General features: G+C 39.0%; 1 long non-coding RNA gene across 1 annotated transcript; it reads right to left on the reverse strand.

Moving 5' to 3' along the window:
- Positions 1-15,474: 15,474 nt before the first annotated feature.
- LOC113297720 lies at positions 15,475-17,573 on the reverse strand. Its single transcript, XR_003333619.1, has 2 exons — positions 17,153-17,573; positions 15,475-16,965 (listed from the first exon to the last, which is right to left on the reverse strand). It is a non-coding gene; the product is annotated as an uncharacterized LOC113297720 (long non-coding RNA).
- Between the last annotated feature and the right edge of the window lie 1,350 nt (positions 17,574-18,923).

The raw sequence follows: 18,923 nt of genomic DNA on the forward strand, positions 1-18,923 counted from the left end.
AATAGAAATTAATTAAAACAACGATATAGATACGGAACTAGTAACGATGGATAGATCTCGAAAAGTTACGCAGAATGGACTACTCGAACGTGTCAATCGGGCATCAAATGAAGAAGATATCATCAGTTTTGTATGAAGGGAAAAATAGTCCTTTTGTTTTAGATCGACTTGGGCTTCCCATATCTCAATCGTTGAGTGTCCCAGTAATTCTGTTTGGTCTTATCTTCACCCGAACGAGAAGATAAGTCTTCTTCCTATTCTTTTCTTCTTTCTTATTATTCTTTCCTCTTCTCCTTCTCTCCTGTTCTTCTTCTTCTGCTTGTGTGTGAGAGATGAAACGGAAATTTGGTGATCGGTAGGAGGTGAGAAGATCATGGAGTAGTTAATAGTGATGATGTTGTTATCTGTTGTTGATTCAAAATCGAAGGAGAAAATGAATTAGGAGTTAGGGTTGCTGAGATATGGAATTGATTGGAGTTTTATGAGGAATTGAAGGTGGAATCAAGTGATTATTGGAGGGATGTTGTTAGATCGATTAGGTGTAGCTGTTCTATTGATGAATCGAAATAAAAAGGTAAATTAGGGTTCTTAATTTCTTCTTTCAATTCTTTGAATTTGATTGATTAGTCGAGTAATTTATGATGGGTTTGTTCTTAATTGAAGTATAATTGGATGTATTAGGTTTAACTTGAGTTTCCTTAGGATAATTGAATCTCAGGCTAGGGTTTTTAGGGTTGAGCAGTTGTTGTTGAATCTCTAATGAAGAATTAATGTTCCTATAATTAGAAGATAGATGTTACTACAAGAGCGGAAGATGTTGCTCAAGGAAGAAGATGTTGGGATTGGTTTTGGCTGTGAATGTAAATTGATAGTCGTATACAAGTAAAATGAAATATGTAAACAAAGTTGAGATTGGTGGGTGTGCTGAGAAGGTTTGGGTATGTGCTTGCTGTAGTTGTTACAGGTGAATAGGTTGAGTTATTTTGGGTACAGGTATTAGTGAAATGGAATGGAAATGGAAATGGTGATGAAACTGAGTTGGTGATTATGAGATTTCAGTTCAAAAGAATGGTGTTACTAAAATTACAAATTGTGAGGACTTGGAGGTGCAAGTGAACTTCAGTAAGAAGAATAGTCTTACAATTGAGAATTAGGTACAAGTAAGATGAGATGGAGATATAAGTAATGGTTATGTACGATGAATGGAACCGAAGTTGCTTGTGGTGTTGGTTTGGTATGTGCAGGATTATGGAGTTGTTAAGGGTAATGGTAGGTGCAGGTTGTAGATGAATTATGAAGTTGAATTGAGGAAAGTGTATTGTTGTAATTGTTGATGTTAAAACTGAATTGTTAAAGAGATGATTAAACTGTGTGTTAGACTTTCAAGTTATGGATGGTTGATGCATTGGAGCAAAAGGTGGAAATGATCTTGCTGTTTGGATAGTTGAGGATGTTCTTGACACAAGAAACCGTCATGAAGAAACATGCATTAAGTCTAAATGGCAGAGAAGATGAAGTTGTAAATGTTAATCAATCTCTGTTAGTCACGAGAGATATAATGGTGATTGTATGAATGGCAGTGACATTAGAGTGGCGATCCATGGAGTTTTGGCAATATGGTATTTGAATTGAGTCAAGGAAGGGATATAAGTTTTGTACCTTTTCAAGGAAAGTTATAAATGCATCATTCAAGTCTTGTTCTGTTTTGTGTTGCATCATGATTGTGCATTAGAAGTTTTGGCTTATGCAAAGGCCTTGGTCAGTTGAGTGCAATATGTTTAGTCTGAACCAGTTATCCTAGTCTGTTGCCTGACTCGTCTGACTTGGTTATCTGACGGAGTCGACTTAGTTGAATTGAACTTAACTCAGTGGACCTTACCGAGTTAACTAGTTAGACCTTGTTGACATTGACCCTGTTGACTGACTTTGAATTGACTTAACCTTGACTGATGACCTGACTTGGTACGTTGACCATTAGTTGAACCCCATTGACCGTTAGTTGGCTCAGATGGCCTGAACCTTAAGTTAATGGGCTTGGTTAGTGGACTTGGGCTTAGGCACAATTTTCCTATTTTGATAATTTGAACCCTTTATGGTCCGAAATAACATTTGGTTCCTTCTACAAAGTTGTAGATATCTCATTAGACTTACCAAATGAACTATAGAACCAATCCAATTAAATTAGTAAACCTTAACTATGCTAAAGATAGAGAATGAAAAGGTGTAGAACCATAAATGCACTTAGAACAATTAGGTAGTTCATTTAGCCTATATCTAGAGATTTGTATGATATTATGTTATGAGACTTTTGGCTAATCTCTTAGAGTGCTTGTGTGATTAACAGTTAGTCTTTATTAACAACGATCGATTCAAGGTGGATAGTGGATCTCGAGGTAGGCATGGCTTGTCAACAAAACAAGTGGGAACTCTGTAAACTTCTTGTAATCATTGAGCATTCTTTTTATTGCGAGCATGATGAGTATTTATTACTTTTGGCATGTTTGTGTGTTTTACTATCTATGTAAATGCTTGTATGTGTCTTGATGTGCGTGTAATATGCGTTGTATGATTTCCCTGCAAGGAGTGTCTGTGATTCCCCACGGCTCTTTGCTAAGTTAAGTATGGCGGCTTCTTCCCCGTTTTAATATTACTTAGTAGGGAGGATTCTTCCCCGTTTCAATATATTAGTAGGGCAGCTTCTTCCCCGTTCCGATAGTATATAAATAATATATAGTAGGGCGGCTTCTTCCCCGTTTCGTTATTATATATACTACTTTATTTTGGGGAAATCACTCGTGTGCATATTATACTTGTTTGTCTAACTTCCTGATCTTGATGGTAATATTATGAATCATGGTTTGTACGGGCACTCTATGTGGATGATGTTATTATTATTGATTAGAGTTGCTCTCGCGTCGTCTTCTCCAATGAGTTTGGAGAAGTTAGGGTGACACTTGCTTCATGATGCATAAATAACTGTATGATTTGTTTCTTCTTGTTTCTTTCAGTTTATGTTAGTGATTACTTGAGAGTTATATGTTTTCATTGGGAACCCTTATGGGATGATGTGCTCATTTGTTCCCACTTCAGTTTCAGTTACCAGAAGAAATGATGCACGTGAAGATATCTGATTTCGTAGTTTAAAGCGTTACCAAACTGTGATACATTTATGTATCTTTTGCATATGTGTATTCTTTACATTTATGTGTAAACAACATACTAATCTATTAATATCATTTGAGAGTTATTCACTTATAAGTATCAGAGTGTTGAAGTTGGTTTTAATCCACATTATGAAATTATGATTCTTAAAATCGATAATTCAGATTTAATGCTTCAATTAGGGTGTAATCCTATCAGCTAAGCAGGTTTAGTATTTGGGCATCACAGTGAAGCCAGACCCAACTATTTCTTCGTAGTTGCGTGTTCTGATCTTGTTCTTTTCTATCGTATTGAGTACTGTCTTCTCTAAGATTTGCTCGAGATTTAATCTCCGATAGGCAAGATAAAAAGTAGTCACAAAGATCTCCGTCTCATCGTTTGTGATTCCACAATATCTTGTTTTGTTACCATACGATTAAGATTATTGTGAGGTGATTGATATTACTAGGATGTTCTTCAGAATATAAGTCCGGTGTATCAATTGGTTCCTATTCACCTTGATTTATCAAAATAAGGAACAAAACTCTTAGGTATTTCTGTGGGAGACAAATTCATCTATTCAATACACTATTGTGTGTGAGACAGATTGGTTTATCAAGTCTTCGACTTTGGGTCGTAACAACTCTTAGTTGTGGGTGAGATCAACTAAGGGAATCAAGTGCGCAGAGTTCTGCTGGGATTCAGAGGCGTAAGGAACGCGACTGTACCATGATCAGTGTGAAATTTGTTAGGGGTCAACTACATCCCAGTCCGAAGTTAACTTGGAGGAGGCTAGTGTCTGTAACGGCTTAATACAATGTGATGTTCAAATATGGACTAGGTCCCGGGGTTTTCTACATTTACAGTTTCCTCGTTAACAAAATTTCTGTTGTCTGTGTTATTTCTTTTCCGCATTGTATTTGTTTATATAATTGAAATATCACGGGATGTGTGTAGCTCAATCAATTAGATAATCCAACCTTTGGTTGTTGATATAAATTGATTGGCACTTGAGTATTGGTCTTTGGTACCGTTCAAGTTGTTTCACATAATAATCAGGCTCACCGATTTCTATCTGTTTGATTTGCTGATTACATTGTGAAATAGAGATACAACTCTTGGATATATTTCCATTGGTTGAGTCTGACTGTCTAGTTGATTTTCTTGGAATTGTATTGGAGTTTGTCCATACAGATTGGTAAACGAAATATTGGGTGAGGTTGTTAGACCCCCACTTTTTCAAATTGGTATCAGAGCAGGAAAACATGTTTAAGACCTTATAAGTTTGTGTTTGTAGCGATCTTACTCTATGGACATAAGTGCTATCTCTATAAACGTACCACCGGTCTTCGATGGCTCGAATTATGCGTGCTTTTCTTCAAGCTCGTGATTTTCAAATATGGATACGTGTTGTTAATGGCTATGATCCTCCGATTGTTGCAGAAGGCGATGTAACTGTTCCAAAGGATATTGGTAGATATGAACCTGACGAGATTCTTGCTGCGAAGCAAAATTCTAACGAATTAAATGCTATCATACATACCATTACCCCAGATCTGCAGCACCATGTGACTACGTGCACTAAGTCTAAAGAAGCCTAGGATATCTTATAAACTGTATTTGAAGGAAATTCCTCTGAGAAATAAGCTAGGCTTCAAAACCTATGTTCTGACTGGGAAAACCTTCATATGGGTGATGAGGATTCATTTGATGAGTTTAATCACAAAGTGTTTGAAATTGTTAATGCATCTTTTGCGTTGGGTACGACTATTCCTGAAAAGGACATTGTGATGAAAATTCTCAGATCATTGCCAGCCAAATATGGTTCTAAGAAACATGCCATCGTTGAAGGAAATAACCTTAATGTTTTATCCAGAAATACTCTGGTTGGGAAGTTAAAGATCTTTGATCATGAGCATACATCCAAATCTGAAAATGATATTTCTTTCAAAGCACAAAAGAACACAAAATTACTTGACAAAAGTAAATGTGTTGGTAACCCTGTGGATGATCCTTGTGAGACTGATTCATCAGATGATGATCTTGATAACTCAGTTTGTCTGATCACAAGACAGTTTAGAGATCTTCTTTTGAAGAGAAGTAAACGGTTCGTCAGAGATAAGCCTAGATCATCAGTTAAACCTCATGACCGCGTTCCTCCTAAAAACAGGGATACAGTCGATACTGATGATGAGGATATGCCTCAATGCTTCAAGTGTAAAGGTTTTGGTCATTTTTCCAATGAGTGTCCAAATCATAGAAAATACACTGGGAACAAAGGTCTTGCTGCAAGTCTTGATGAAATATCTAATCACTATGATTCAAATGCAGATAAAAAATCAAGTGTTGCGCTCCTTGATGAAAATATTGATTTTGATAATTTTAGCAATACTCACATCAATCTTGATATGTTTCCTGGAGAAAATTCTTCAACTATTTTGGAGGATAAAATGGATTTCTCTCTATAGCTAAGTTTTTCGCCGGCGCGAAGCCTGGGCAACCCACAAAGCAGGTAGATTATTGTTCACCCCAACACAACTTAATTGTGTTGGATGTATATCTTGTCTCAAGTGCCTGATCCCAAAGAGACAAGAGTTAAGCACTTACAGGTCTTAAGAAAAAGAAAAAGTTTTTTTTATTTCTTTTTGTTTTGGTTTCGGTTGATCTTTTTATATCCTAGATTGGTATTGAAAAAAGGCCTCCATGTTTGTTCATCAAAAAAGGGGTAAAGTCGATAATTCTGCCTTCTTTAGGGTTATGAGTTGTGCGTACATGAATCTGCTTACTTTGTATAAAGGTTCTGTAACCCTACATTCCTTTTTCCTTCTTTGAAAAACTCTTTTTATTTGCTTGTAGAGGTTGTTTTGTGAATTTCTCTCACAAACCCATATTTGTATGAAGACTCCAAGCATTATGACTTATGATGGAAAAGAGGTTAATATGATTGTCAAGCCATCAATCATGAAGGAAAAAGATAAATCTCCGGTACCTTCTTCCTTGAAAAGAAAAAGGAGGAATGTGAGGAAACCAACGACTGTACCATCAAATCTTCAGAAGTTTTCTGGTGTTCTTGAAGAGTTGAAGGAAACAAAAAAGGAGATACACAAAATAAAGGCTATTGGTTTTAGGACTCTTGAATACTTTAATCTGATAATTCGATAAACACCGATAACTTTTATATTGATCCAACAATTAATATTTTAATCTATATTAATGTTCGGTCCTGCTACCAATATTTTTGCTCGACTGAGCAACATGGTTCGGACGGACGACCATTCAAAAATTACATCTAATCGATTCCTACTTTGTCATTCGACAATTCATGACATATTAGATCAAGAATGAGCATTCTGCATAATTCAGCAACATCTGTCGAATACTCGACATATGAAAATAAGTCCATGATCGAGCAATCTCATTGGACGCTCGTCGATCCAAATTATTAAAACATCATTATTACCTCAACTAGTAAAATGATATATCACATTTCATCAAGACTCAACGTCTGTCCATCATTCTGTCTCAGCAGATACCTTATACTCAATCTATGAGTCTCAGAGCATACCATATCGTTCATTATGCTCGACTCATCAAGACTAATACTTATGTCTAGTCAAGTCAACAAATTGACCAATTAAATACACGTCTGCCATGCAGACTCCACATTTATGAGACATCAATCATGTCACATGGGGGGATATTCACTAGGGTTTTGGTATGGCGGCCTACGACACGTGTGCACACCCACGATGATAAATGTGAGTAATTCGTACAAGAAGTTGAAGGAGTTAGCAAAGTAGTGGATGGATAATCAACCAAGTCTCTGCACGACGTGGAACTAGTTTAACAACGATTTCCTACTTTCCCACTCTTTCACTCCAGTAACCTTCACACTTACTGGTATCAATGTGTCTACTACTCTTGCAATATAAATAAGTTCCTCAATCCACGATTGAACGACATGAATTCTTAGAGCAGAATTCAATAAATTGGAACTTATCTTATCTGAACTCAACAGTTCACAAAACTTGCAGAAGTCTACAACACATGCACAATCCTTCGATCAATATTGATCTCTCACACACACTTCTCAGCTTCCCTCCTACAGATCGACCCTCATCCCTCTTTGTGACCGAATTAATTCTGGAACGACCATTGACTTGGTTTAGGTCGAAGTCTTACAGATTAATATCTCGAACTCAAAGCACTCTCGTGTAGTGCATCTGTTTGCTAAAGGTTTAGGAAATTTTCTCGGTCGAGGAGTCTCCGCCCGTACGCTCGAGTCTCCACCTTCTTAAAAAACCAGCAAATCGTTTTCACCCATCAACAAAACCTAAATCCGCCAAACGGCGGGTGGACACTCAACCCTTTCACGGGGTGGTTGGACATGGATGCATGATTAAAATTCACTAAATAATGAATTGGCTGCAGGTGCAAGTCTAGAAATTCATTGGATTCCAGCACTTTCTAGGTTTAAAGGTAAATAGGAAAATTACAAAAAAATAGAGGGACATTTATGTATTTTTAAGGCACTATATAACCGATAATATTTCCGTTCTAATCTAGTTATGCCTATGAATCAGATCCGCAAGCAAGCAACACTAAAGTGAAGCATTTGTTTCTAACCTTGTTTCCACCATTTTTTAAGAGTTTGGTGTGCATCTCACATTCTCATTCAATGCTTTCAATCTTCCTTATCAGTCATGGGTTTTATGTATAAAATTTTCTTTTCCTAGGTTTTGATATGATGCAGTCATAGAATGAAGTAAAGTTCTCACCCTCTTCAACCACGCTTAGTTTCTTAACGAAAGGCTTTGTTTGACTATGCATTTTCAATTGATCAGTTCTTTGTTGAACACATATGCATACGAGCCTGCAGTGCATGTATCAGAATAGTATCAACTCATTGTATATTTGAAATTGATCAAGCAATTGTGAATCCCTGTTGATGAGTTAATACTCACGCGTACAATATTGTAATGAAAGCATGAATTCTTTTGTTAACATTTTCCCACTTTCCCATATAAAAGAAATGAAATCAGTGGATTAATCAACATCCAGTCTGCCCACTCGCATGCTCACCGTTGTTGAACCTGCGGGTGATGGACTAGACGCGGATGTAAATCTAACACCCGCCATTTTGATAGACTGGTTCCATTAAAATCTGCGGGTTCCACCTGTTGCTCACCTCTAGTATATGTGGGTGGTTTGGACTCGAAACCCAGAAGGAAATTTTAACAACTAAGCCCTTGGCTCAAGTAATTAATAATGAGTGGGAATTGAGTGTTTGGCCCTCTCCTTACTCTTTCTTACTCTCCTGGCCTTGGGATTGAGAAGAGTTTCTAATTTTCGATCCCACTTAAAAGAGAGGGCCAAAACTAAAGTATCCAGGATCATTTCAATAAATGATTTCGAGGACGTCATCTAAGCATAATTTCTTGTTGTGAATCAGATTCAGTACTTGATTGAACTTATTTCTCATTTTTTCTAGGTTTTCTCTTTCGCATTTTTCTAGGTTCAGTACTTGATTCAACGAAGAAGATGAATTTGGTTTTAAAATTTTAATTTTTTTTCTTGAGAGTAGAGTAGTTATGAAACGGGCGGAGAAAAATGAAGGTAATGATTCATAACTGGTGGATTTCACATTTATTGGTAGGTTATCTAACTTATAATACTCCCTCCGTCCCAAATTAATTGAGCTATTTGGTTTTAAATTTTTTCCCATAAATAATTGAGCTATTTCACTAAAACAAAAATATTCTTAAAATGTATATATATTCTGAGAATACAATCGATCAATAGAATCGTTCAAAACTATAGTTGGTAGCCTAACAGCAAGCTGAGCACCAACCCCCTTTTGGATAGCAACGCCTAATCTATAAAACATAAATTTCCCAACACCACTACTGACATAATTACTAACTAGACAATTCTTCAACCTCTTAAAGAAACATAAAGTATCATCCCCGAGTTCCCCCAGCGTGGTAAAAGCAAGGACACCTAACCCATAATCATGTTAGACACATTGATCCAAGTACTTGTTACATTTCCGTTGAACAACATTGGCAATAGCTTGGCCTGGGACAAAAGAGCGGACACCATCACCCGTAAAAGGAGAGACGCATGTAACATCCATACAAACATCTTGACCATTCTCCCAATTAAGAAAAAGAATGTCAGTCGGGCGTAAATCCCTACTATCATCAGACAGAAGCCCAAGAGCCGCTTCTTTAAGCACATACACCCTAGCTTTGTGACAAATATCGACGACAACATCGCCAACTTGGTCGTGCCTAAATTTGATCCCAACATCCTTGGCACAGTGAAGAACGTGGTCCCCGAAGATATCCATAGGTATATTACAACAAGAACAAAGGCCACCTTCAACAAACAATGGGATACCAAGTCGATAACAAACAACTGCTTGAAACTGTCTTGGACCAAGGAATTGATTTAGGCCACTAATGGGTACGCCCAAAAGGTAATCCTGAGCATGCTTAACACGGTTACACTTCCACAAAATGGAATCTCTTGCAGACATAGAAAATTGGTTTGGGATTTGCTTCTTAATTGCATCGAAATAGGTGACTGCCATGGAGTGCATAGAAAGGGGGGCAGCATCATCAACGCAATAGTTAGAAGGTAAAACACATACCTGGATGAAGTTCTGAAGAGCCGACTGAAAAGCACAACCTTTGTATGAAGGGAATAAATTGCCAAGGATCACCTTTTGAACTGAAGCAATTTGAACCTGAGAATCCAGATAACAGTAGTTACGAGTACCTGCCATAGTGTAAATACCAAAGCCCCCATACTTAATGGGGAGAGTAGAAATACGCTGTTGTAATGTTCCAAAACCCGCACCATTTCCTATGACCAAGAGTCTCAAATACTGGGATAGTTGATCATCAAATAATTCCGTGGCATGTTGTAGAGATGCAGGGTTGGTAGTACGTATAGAAAAGTATAATCTTCACACACCAGTACAATTGCGAAGAAGCAACATCTCGCTCTGAGGGTCCTTGAGTTTTTTGATGGAGGACATTAAATGGATGGTCTTATGAACCCTAGACACCGCCATATCACTAATAAAGTTTAAATCCAGACTCACTTCCCCCCCCCCCCCAACCCAAGAGTTTAACCCCAGTAGTAGGTCTACCAATATCTTGAGGAAAAACATCTTCATCAAAGCTTCTAGGATCAACAGTTGGACAAAAGACCTCTGTTTTCTTGATATTGAGATGTAAACCTCTAGTTGGGCCTTCAGACTCAATGATATTAAGAGCTTTAGACACCTCAAGAGTGTCCCCAATAATAGTCCCGTCGTCAAGGTACCAAGCATGCAAATCGAGTTTGCACTGAGAGGCAATAGTTTGCACAAGAGGATGGAGAGTCAAGGAAAATAACAAAGGACCGAGAGGATCTCCTTGTTGAACACCTAGGGATGAGGACAGAATGTATTGTTCATAATAAAGTCTAGCAGGCTTACTATAACAAAACTCAACCCAACGAGAAATACCTGGACAGTGTAGTTGAACCTCCTTAATGAGGTGAGACCGGATTATCATGTTGAAGGCGTTGGAGAAGTCAACAAGCAACATTGAAATACCGGTGGACTGACCTTTCAGCTCCAGTAAGCTATTTACAACATGTAAAATACTCTCACCACCAACACACCAACTCCGAATTGATGATCCCCTAGGTAAGAAGACATAACTTTACCAACAGAGAAAGCAGTTATCTTTGAGACCAATCTACGCCAAATGGTACCAACAGCTATGGGCCTAAGGCCGCCACCCGACTTCAATAATGAGGTCAGGGGTGCACTAGCTATGAACTCGCCTAACCCGCTGGGGCATTTCCCTTCCAACCATAAATTGACATCCCCTGTAATTGAAGTTAACAAATCGTCCGCTACCGCAGAAACAACACCACTCAAAGCATCCGTTAAGTATTGTGCACGCAACCCATCTCGACCGCAAGAGGTTCCTCTAGGGAAACTCTTAATGGCACCAAAAACCGCCTTGGAATCCATAAAAATATAGTTAGCACTAACCGGTTCCGGTAGAATAAAAGGAGGCGAGGCAGATGGATGTTTCGATTGCAGCTCAGCAAGGGTGGATTCATTCCGAGGAGCAATGCCACTTGAAGACAAAACCCGAATGGCAGCTGAGAAATGACCACAACTTATCTTTTTCTTACATGCATTCAAGTTGGAAGCACCCTGTTTCTTCCTAACTAGCCGATTCTGTGGCAAAGGTAAAGGATTATGAATCATATTATGGACTAAAGCTAAGCCACCACTGATATCCTTCTAATCCGAGAGGGCTTGGTTGATGGCCTTGGTCTGAAGATTTCTTCGCATACTCAACTTCTCCTCTGCAGCTCTCTTAGGACGAAATACCTGCAACGTGACAGTGGGAAGAAGGAGTATCCTTACCCATGCTGAAGTGTTATCCGGACTGGCCAAAACTCTGTCAAGGCAAAGCTTGAGGGTTCGTGAAAAATATAACCTGCACTGGAACGGAATGCAAGAAACAGTGGTGATATGTCTCTAAAACACCGAGTGTAGCAGCTCCAAAAGAAAATTCAGACTCACTGGCGAAGTTGTCCTGAACTGTAGTGACAACCGGCAATGATAAAACAACAGCAGGCAAGGCAGGTGCAAGTGCAGGTAAGCCAAGGATAACAAGGGCAGTATCATCTCCAGGTCCAGTAATAACCTCACCATGAATACCATATTTACCTTTGCAGAACATCTTCCAGGCATGCAAGTGCAAGCATTTGCAGCACAACCACATATGGAGTTGGCGAAGAACACTATCCCAGGCTTGGTAAACCATTGCATCAGAAGCAATGAGTTCTCTACAAAATGTTCTGTCATCAGAATTGGAAAAGTGTTTGTCCTGCACATGGTGAATTAATGAACCCTTAACGTATCCCTTCCCGTTAACGCCATCACCACAGTCATGAAAATCCTTCAAGGGACAATGGCAGAAACCATTGTAACCAGCACCGGAGGAAGAAGACGATGGGACAATAATGTCCAGGGAAGCGACAACAGAACCAAAATGAGGCCGAGAAGAAGACTTGGTGTTTATCGGCATTGGAAAGAAGAAAAACCCTAAAGAGAAAAAATGAAACCCTAAAACGAAAGGGAAAGGGAAAGCAACTAAAATGTCGTCCTGGAAAAAGAAAAAAACCCTAAGATGTAAAGGAAAACGAAAAAGAGATCGTGAAAGTGAAAACAACTCGAGTAAATCTGGAGAATTCTCTGGTTTTCACTCGCCAGAGAAATCGCCGGACCGGGAACCGTAGCCATTTTTTTCTACTAATCAAGGGGATATCTCTAAAACTACGCTTTTAATTGATTATTGTTACTATAAGAAATAGGTATAATTTGATAGTCATGTTTATATTCGTTATGTAAATGTTTTAAAATGTTTTTCAACGGTATAAAGTTTACGAAAAACCGGGGTATAGTTTAAGAGATAAATCATTTCTAAGATTTACTAGTTATTATCCATAAGGGTATAATTGTAAAAATACTTAAATATACTCCCCATTTCTCCTTGCCTTAAGAATTGTGCAAAATTACAACTAGTTCAATTAATTTGGGACGGAGAGAGTGTTATATTAGGGCTTTCGGGATAATTTACATAATTATCTAAATAACCCTGGGGTCACTAGAGTAAAACCAATAATATATGGGGTCATAATAATAATTAACCCTAATAATGGTGAAGAAGAAAGTTATTGGCTCAAGACAGCTGATGACTGTAAACACCCATAAATTATCATAGGGTAATGTGGAGACTAATCCCAATACACAGTACAATTATCTGGAGAGCCCTATCTCTTTCTGGGAGGAATTCCTTCTTTTATAGGCAAAGCCTGACATGTAAGTGCCGTACACGTGTACTCCACTATCTTTCTTAGTAAGTCTCATAATATTAGTCGTACATATGTACTATTACAGCTGGGCTTATCTAGGCACCCACTGGTTATCTTCTTCGGGACACCCTATCTTTGGGGAAGCCCACTTGCATAACACCATCGTCCGTAGTGACCCCGACTCTGGTAATGGTGACCCCGGCTCATGGTCAAATTCCCATGTTTATATTAGCCCCCTGACTGTTTTGTCAAGGCTTGTAGACTTGGAAATCAGTCATAGCTTGTATTCGGAATGCATCTTTGGATTTTTGGTTTGGTACGTCTTCTTGTCTTCTTGAATCCCCCCGTTGATCGTTACTTCGGGCCTGGATTTATATCAGCCGAAGCCCCCTATATGAGATCTTGATCTAGTCACTTGGTTTGAAGTCGCTTCGGGTTTTCATTTTGTGATGTGTTTCCATTTAGATGATGGCTTCGGTTTTACTCGTTATCATTCTTACGCTTTCTACTTGGCATCAGCCCCCAGATTGGTGTCCCATCATGTAACATTGGTATGATCCTAAGTGGTGTCGTTGGCGTTGGTTCCCTCATCTCAACATTGAGTTGATAGTAAACAGAACAATTGTTTCTTTTCCTTCTCGAAGTCCCAGTATAAATTCTTCTTTGCTTAGCCCCCAATATCTTCTCAAGATGATATATTATCGCTTTGTGGTTTGATCTTGCATCAGTTGTCAATCATCAACCATTTCTTTATTCCAATCTTTAGTACTATCGGTAAAGTCCAGTTTTCATGATCTGCTCTGTTGTATGATGGTTCCCCCGTGTTGCTGCATATGGTCTCCGAAGCTGTATTTATATTAATATTGGGGATGTAACATGTAGTATGTTGTATTGATGTCGGTGAAAGTGAGGCTAGTTGTCGAAGGTGGGGATGATATTAAGACATTCACATATAAGAACAATAATAAACTGGGTAGCTTTGTGTTTTCTTCCGATGCAGTCTCGTATGCGAGAGTCGCAAGCCCCGAGGAAACAACAGAGGAAGTGGTCTTTCACTTGGTTTGTTCCTCATAATTGACTTCCTTATTTCTTCCCCCTCTCTTTTCTTTCGGACTCAGTAACTTATCTCATGCAATCGGTTGACCCTCGAAAATACCACGAATTTATCAATCAAAGACTTGTTGCATTTTAGCCTCTTATTGTGATAGATCCTTGATCGCGTTGCTCCGGAGATTTTGTACCTTTCTCGGATGCTGTTCATGCTTCCAGTGGCATTAGACCATTTTGATGGCATCATGCAAGCTCTGGCATGTTCTTATAGTGGAGAGGGGCGTGCTGTGGAGGCTGTCTTCTGTCATTCTTTTTCTTTAATACGAAAAAGAATAGTATTAAAGACCATCGATCAGTTCTTTTTCTCGATGGCGCAGTCGAGAAGAGTAGGAGCTTAGGTTATTTTCGGGAGGTGCTCCGCTTGCTTCCTTGATGGTATTGTTTCAGATTTTATTTTCTTGTTTCGGATGTAAGACTATGACTAATCATTTTATGTATTATTCTATTATTGATATTGTAGTTGTTTGGATTTCATGTTTCTTGCTGTGTTTTGTGGGTTTCCTCCCCCCTTTTTCTTTTGATTTCGGAAAGTTAGTCTTATGTAACAACGGGGATTACCGAGATAGGGTAGTGTGTGATTGTCGAGTTCGTCCATGTCCGAGAGTGTGTAGGAAAATCTGATGATGGTGCGTTTGATAGGGTTCCCCCTTTTGATTAAGTTTTGGAAGATTAAGTTGTGTCCGAAATCACTATGCGTGAAAGAAAGGGGGTTCCTTTTATGAGTTCAGATTTTGTAGGGAAAACCCTCATTCGGCATGTCTGGGGTTCAATCCCAGCGCCTTTGATGTAGAGTTTGTCCCGGATATGTGGTTGCGTCAATTTAATTGACGAGTTATGGTGTGCTGGAGTAGAAGAAGACTTAGATTAATAGAAGCGGCATTGTTTTATTCAAAAACAAAGGGAGATGGTGGATGTTTCCCTTTCATTGGACATTTTAGGTAAGATTCATTCAAGCATGGAATTTCTTTGAGCAATGGATGTTATCGGATTTGTATCCTCAATAGCTGCTCCTATCTTTTGTATGAGTGTAGTCTTGGGGTGTGTAATCAGGTTTCAATCCTTCTCGGATTGAATTATGTAGAATAAGATTATGCGTTTTTTTATTGTATTATGCACTTTCATAAGGGGTAAGAATAAGATTATGCATTTGTTGATTGCATCATGCCCTTTTAGAAGGGGTAAAGAATAAGATTATGCGTTTGTTGATTGCATTACGCCCTTTCAGAAGAGATAAAGAATAAGATTATGCATTTGTTGATTGCATTACGCCCTTTCAGGAAGGTAAAGAGATTAAGACGAAAGGATGAAGCCTTTTAAAGTGCCATGTCATGGTATGATGTTTACTGAGTTAATTACTTCGTGAATAAAGAGATATGTGGACATGCCTTAGAAGTAATGCATCATCGTATGCAAGCATACAAGCATCGTATATATTTTTTAGTGCTTAACTAGCTAATTCGTTGTATGGGTGCATCATATCAGCGCATATGGACGAACATTTGATGTTGCACAAGTCGTATACGTTTAAAAGAAACATGTGGATATGCTTAAAAAATAAGACCAATAGTTGTAAGTCTGGAAAGTGGAGGAATGAGTAAATTATTACCGTCATGGGTTGTATGGGTGTTGAGGATACAAGCGTCGATCACAAAGGTGACGTTGTTTTTATACGTTCCAAAGGCGCTGGGAAGAGTGAACAGATACTGGGGTTTAGGGAGGTGGAGGCGCTGGTTAAGAAAACATTGAATATAGGTATCGATGGGAGCCCCGCCAGTGGAGGTGGATATGGAGGAGTTGAGAATGGTGAAGACGCGGGGTGGAGAGGCGTGAAAGGTAACAACCACTGGTTGTTCTTGAGAACCAAAAGTAGAGCCCATGGTCGTAATTAATCATTGGATTTGCATCTTCTCTTCTCACAAAATATGCATCCACGGCAGCGTCAGAGAACGGTAAGCTAGAGGGTCATCTCTTTGGAGTTTCGACAATCGCTTGATGTGCCAGCGTCAACTCCTCTCGGCTCCGGGTCTTCTCAGCTGAATTGAGAATAACTTTTGATCCGATGCTGATGACGATTTCCTTCAATTATTCTTCACGCTCTCATAGTTGAGAGTGGTGATGAAGACGCGGGAGAGGGTGAAGCGGAGCCTCTGTTTCATCTTAAAAATCATTGTTGTCTACTGAGTGAGAAAGGTAAATGGGTATGCTGATGGCATGAGGTGATAACCGTTGAGAATAGACGATAGCCGCCGGAAGTGGTGATGGTAGCGGTAAGAAATATGAAAGCCGCTGGTTGTAGGTCGACAATTGCTGGATGTGGGTAGTGGTAGTTCCGTGGGTGATGGTTGTCAGCGTATGAATCAACATCGAGCTGGCTGATTCTTGCTCCGGTGTTGCTCTGATCCGATGTAGACTGAGCTTTGATTGTTCATCCGGGGTTGATGCTCCGATTTGAACTGTTGTTGCTGGCCCGATGCAGCTTCGCCCATCATCTTTCATAAGAGATGGTTTGATGGTAGGTGCAGACTTTGAGTGTTGCTAGTTGTAATCGGGGTTTAGCCAGCCACGACTCTTCGAATCTTCTTTTTCGCAGGTTTATCCATGGAGAATCCATTCCGACAATTGGGTTCGCAACTATCGTGTTGATAAAGATGTTGGAAAATTCTTCCTTTTAAGTACACAACTCGTTCGCCATTAACAGAGGTTCCACCGGTACCATGAACTGAAGCTTTATCATAATTGTTGACGATTGAGCTTTCTTGTAAACTTATTGTGAACATCACTGCCCCGGATCTTGTCTTCCCAATCAGGACTAAACGCTGTCTACTAAAGCAACAAAATGTGATAAATTAGCAGAACGATTTGGTGATTGCAAGTGATGATTTCAAATCAGAACTAATAATTTGCAAAACCCTAAGAAGATTTTATTTTGGAGCTTGTAATTGAAACAATCGATTAATGGTTACAATTTGATTGACAGATTGAGGAAGGATGAAACTTATCTTTATACTTGTTTTTGCTTATTGAATCTCCGGAGTTGGTGTTGATGTTGCTGCTGTTGACTTCGGTAATTGATAGTTGAGAGTAGTAGCGACTGCGGATGACAATGGTACTATATGATGCTTTCGGTGTTTTCTCACCCGGGGATGTTATCAAATTGAAGTAGTAGCGTCTTGGGTGACAGTGGAGTGATGGTTATTAGCGTATGATGGTTTTGGCTGTTGAGAACTCCGCTGACGGGGGAGTTGTTCTATAGGTTTAGGTGGATACGCTGGTGAGCGAGGAAGATACTGGTTAAGTTGATAACCGCTGAGAGTAGATGATGATAGACGTTTTCTGTAGGTGGTGGGTTGTGATGATATGTGTGCCAGGATTTGGTCGTTTCGGTAGAGTTGTGAAGGACGGAGACTCCGAATTCAGAGTTGGGGAGATTGGAGACGAATTGAGACTTCAGATGAAGCTAGGGCTGTTCATGGTCGGTTTTGGTTCGGTTTCTAGCCAAACCAAAACCGAAACCAATACTATTGGTTTCTAAAAATCTAAATCAAACCAATCCATTAACCATTGGTTCGGTTTCCAAATGGTTCCAATTGGTTTCGGTTTGTCCCAGTGGTTTTTGGTTAACCAATAATTATGTCAAACCAAAAAAAAATACACAAATCTACAGATAAAAAAATCGTAGTTGCCGATAGTATTGGTTTACACAAATATACAGACAAAAAAAGAAAAATCAAGAATAGTTAAAGCTTACTCTAATTCTAGAGATCAAAAGAAGATATATAATATATCTTAATTTAGTTATTGACAAATAAAAAAGAAGGAAGACGGGAAGAAAAAAGTCGAGTAGCAGCAGCTGTAGTTGGGGGTGGAGAAGGGAGGCGGCTGAGAGAAAGAGAAAGAGGGAGAGTATCATAATGAAATATTAGATTTAGGGTTTCTATTTATCCTCTAAATCAATGGGTAGAATCTAATACTTTTAAATCGACGGTAAAAACTAAGTTTAAAAATTAATCGGTTCCCCAATGGTTTTTGGTTCGGTTTTCAAGTCAAACCAAAACCAAACCAGTAATGTCGGTTTTTCAACTTTTTTTACCAAACCAATCCAAATCTAAATGGTTTGGTTCAGTTTCTTTCTTATTGGTCTGGTTCGGTCGGTTTCCAACGGTTAACCGACACCATGTTCAGCCCTAGATGAAGCTGTGGATACATTGTTTGTTGTTATCGGGTTCCATGTTCTATGTCAACGATTAGAATAGGGAGTATGATGATGGCGATGCTGTTTAGTTGGGGAAGTTTCGTGCTTGCCGACGACGAGTAGAGGAGAATAAATGGGTATGCTGATGCTTCTTAGGTTGAAAATATTTTGTGACATTTTGGGTATTTTGCGATCCGGGGACGCTATTAAATTAAAGATCGGGTATAAATGGGATAAGAAAATGGAAGCCGCAGCTGCTATTAACGTCGAAGACTTCGGATAAATGGAATCCGAAGCTATGATTTAGGTTGAAATGTGTGGGCCGAAGCCAATATTTAGTTGAAGATCTGGGTAAAATAGAAAGATCGGTTGAGTATTTTGATGTTTTAGGTGATTTTGTTAGCCGAGGTTGCTGTCACATTGAAGATCTGAGAATGGGTAAGGGTTATTTGATGTGATATTTCGTCACCCGAGGTTGCTATCACCCGGGCTTGTCATTGTCCGAACCCATGATGATGATTTTGTACTGGTACTGAAGATTAGTCCCCAGTGAAGTCTCCAAATGTAAACACCCATAAATTATCAT

Source organism: Papaver somniferum, chromosome 7, assembly GCF_003573695.1.
Source record: "Papaver somniferum cultivar HN1 chromosome 7, ASM357369v1, whole genome shotgun sequence".
Classification (NCBI taxonomy): domain Eukaryota; kingdom Viridiplantae; phylum Streptophyta; class Magnoliopsida; order Ranunculales; family Papaveraceae; genus Papaver; species Papaver somniferum.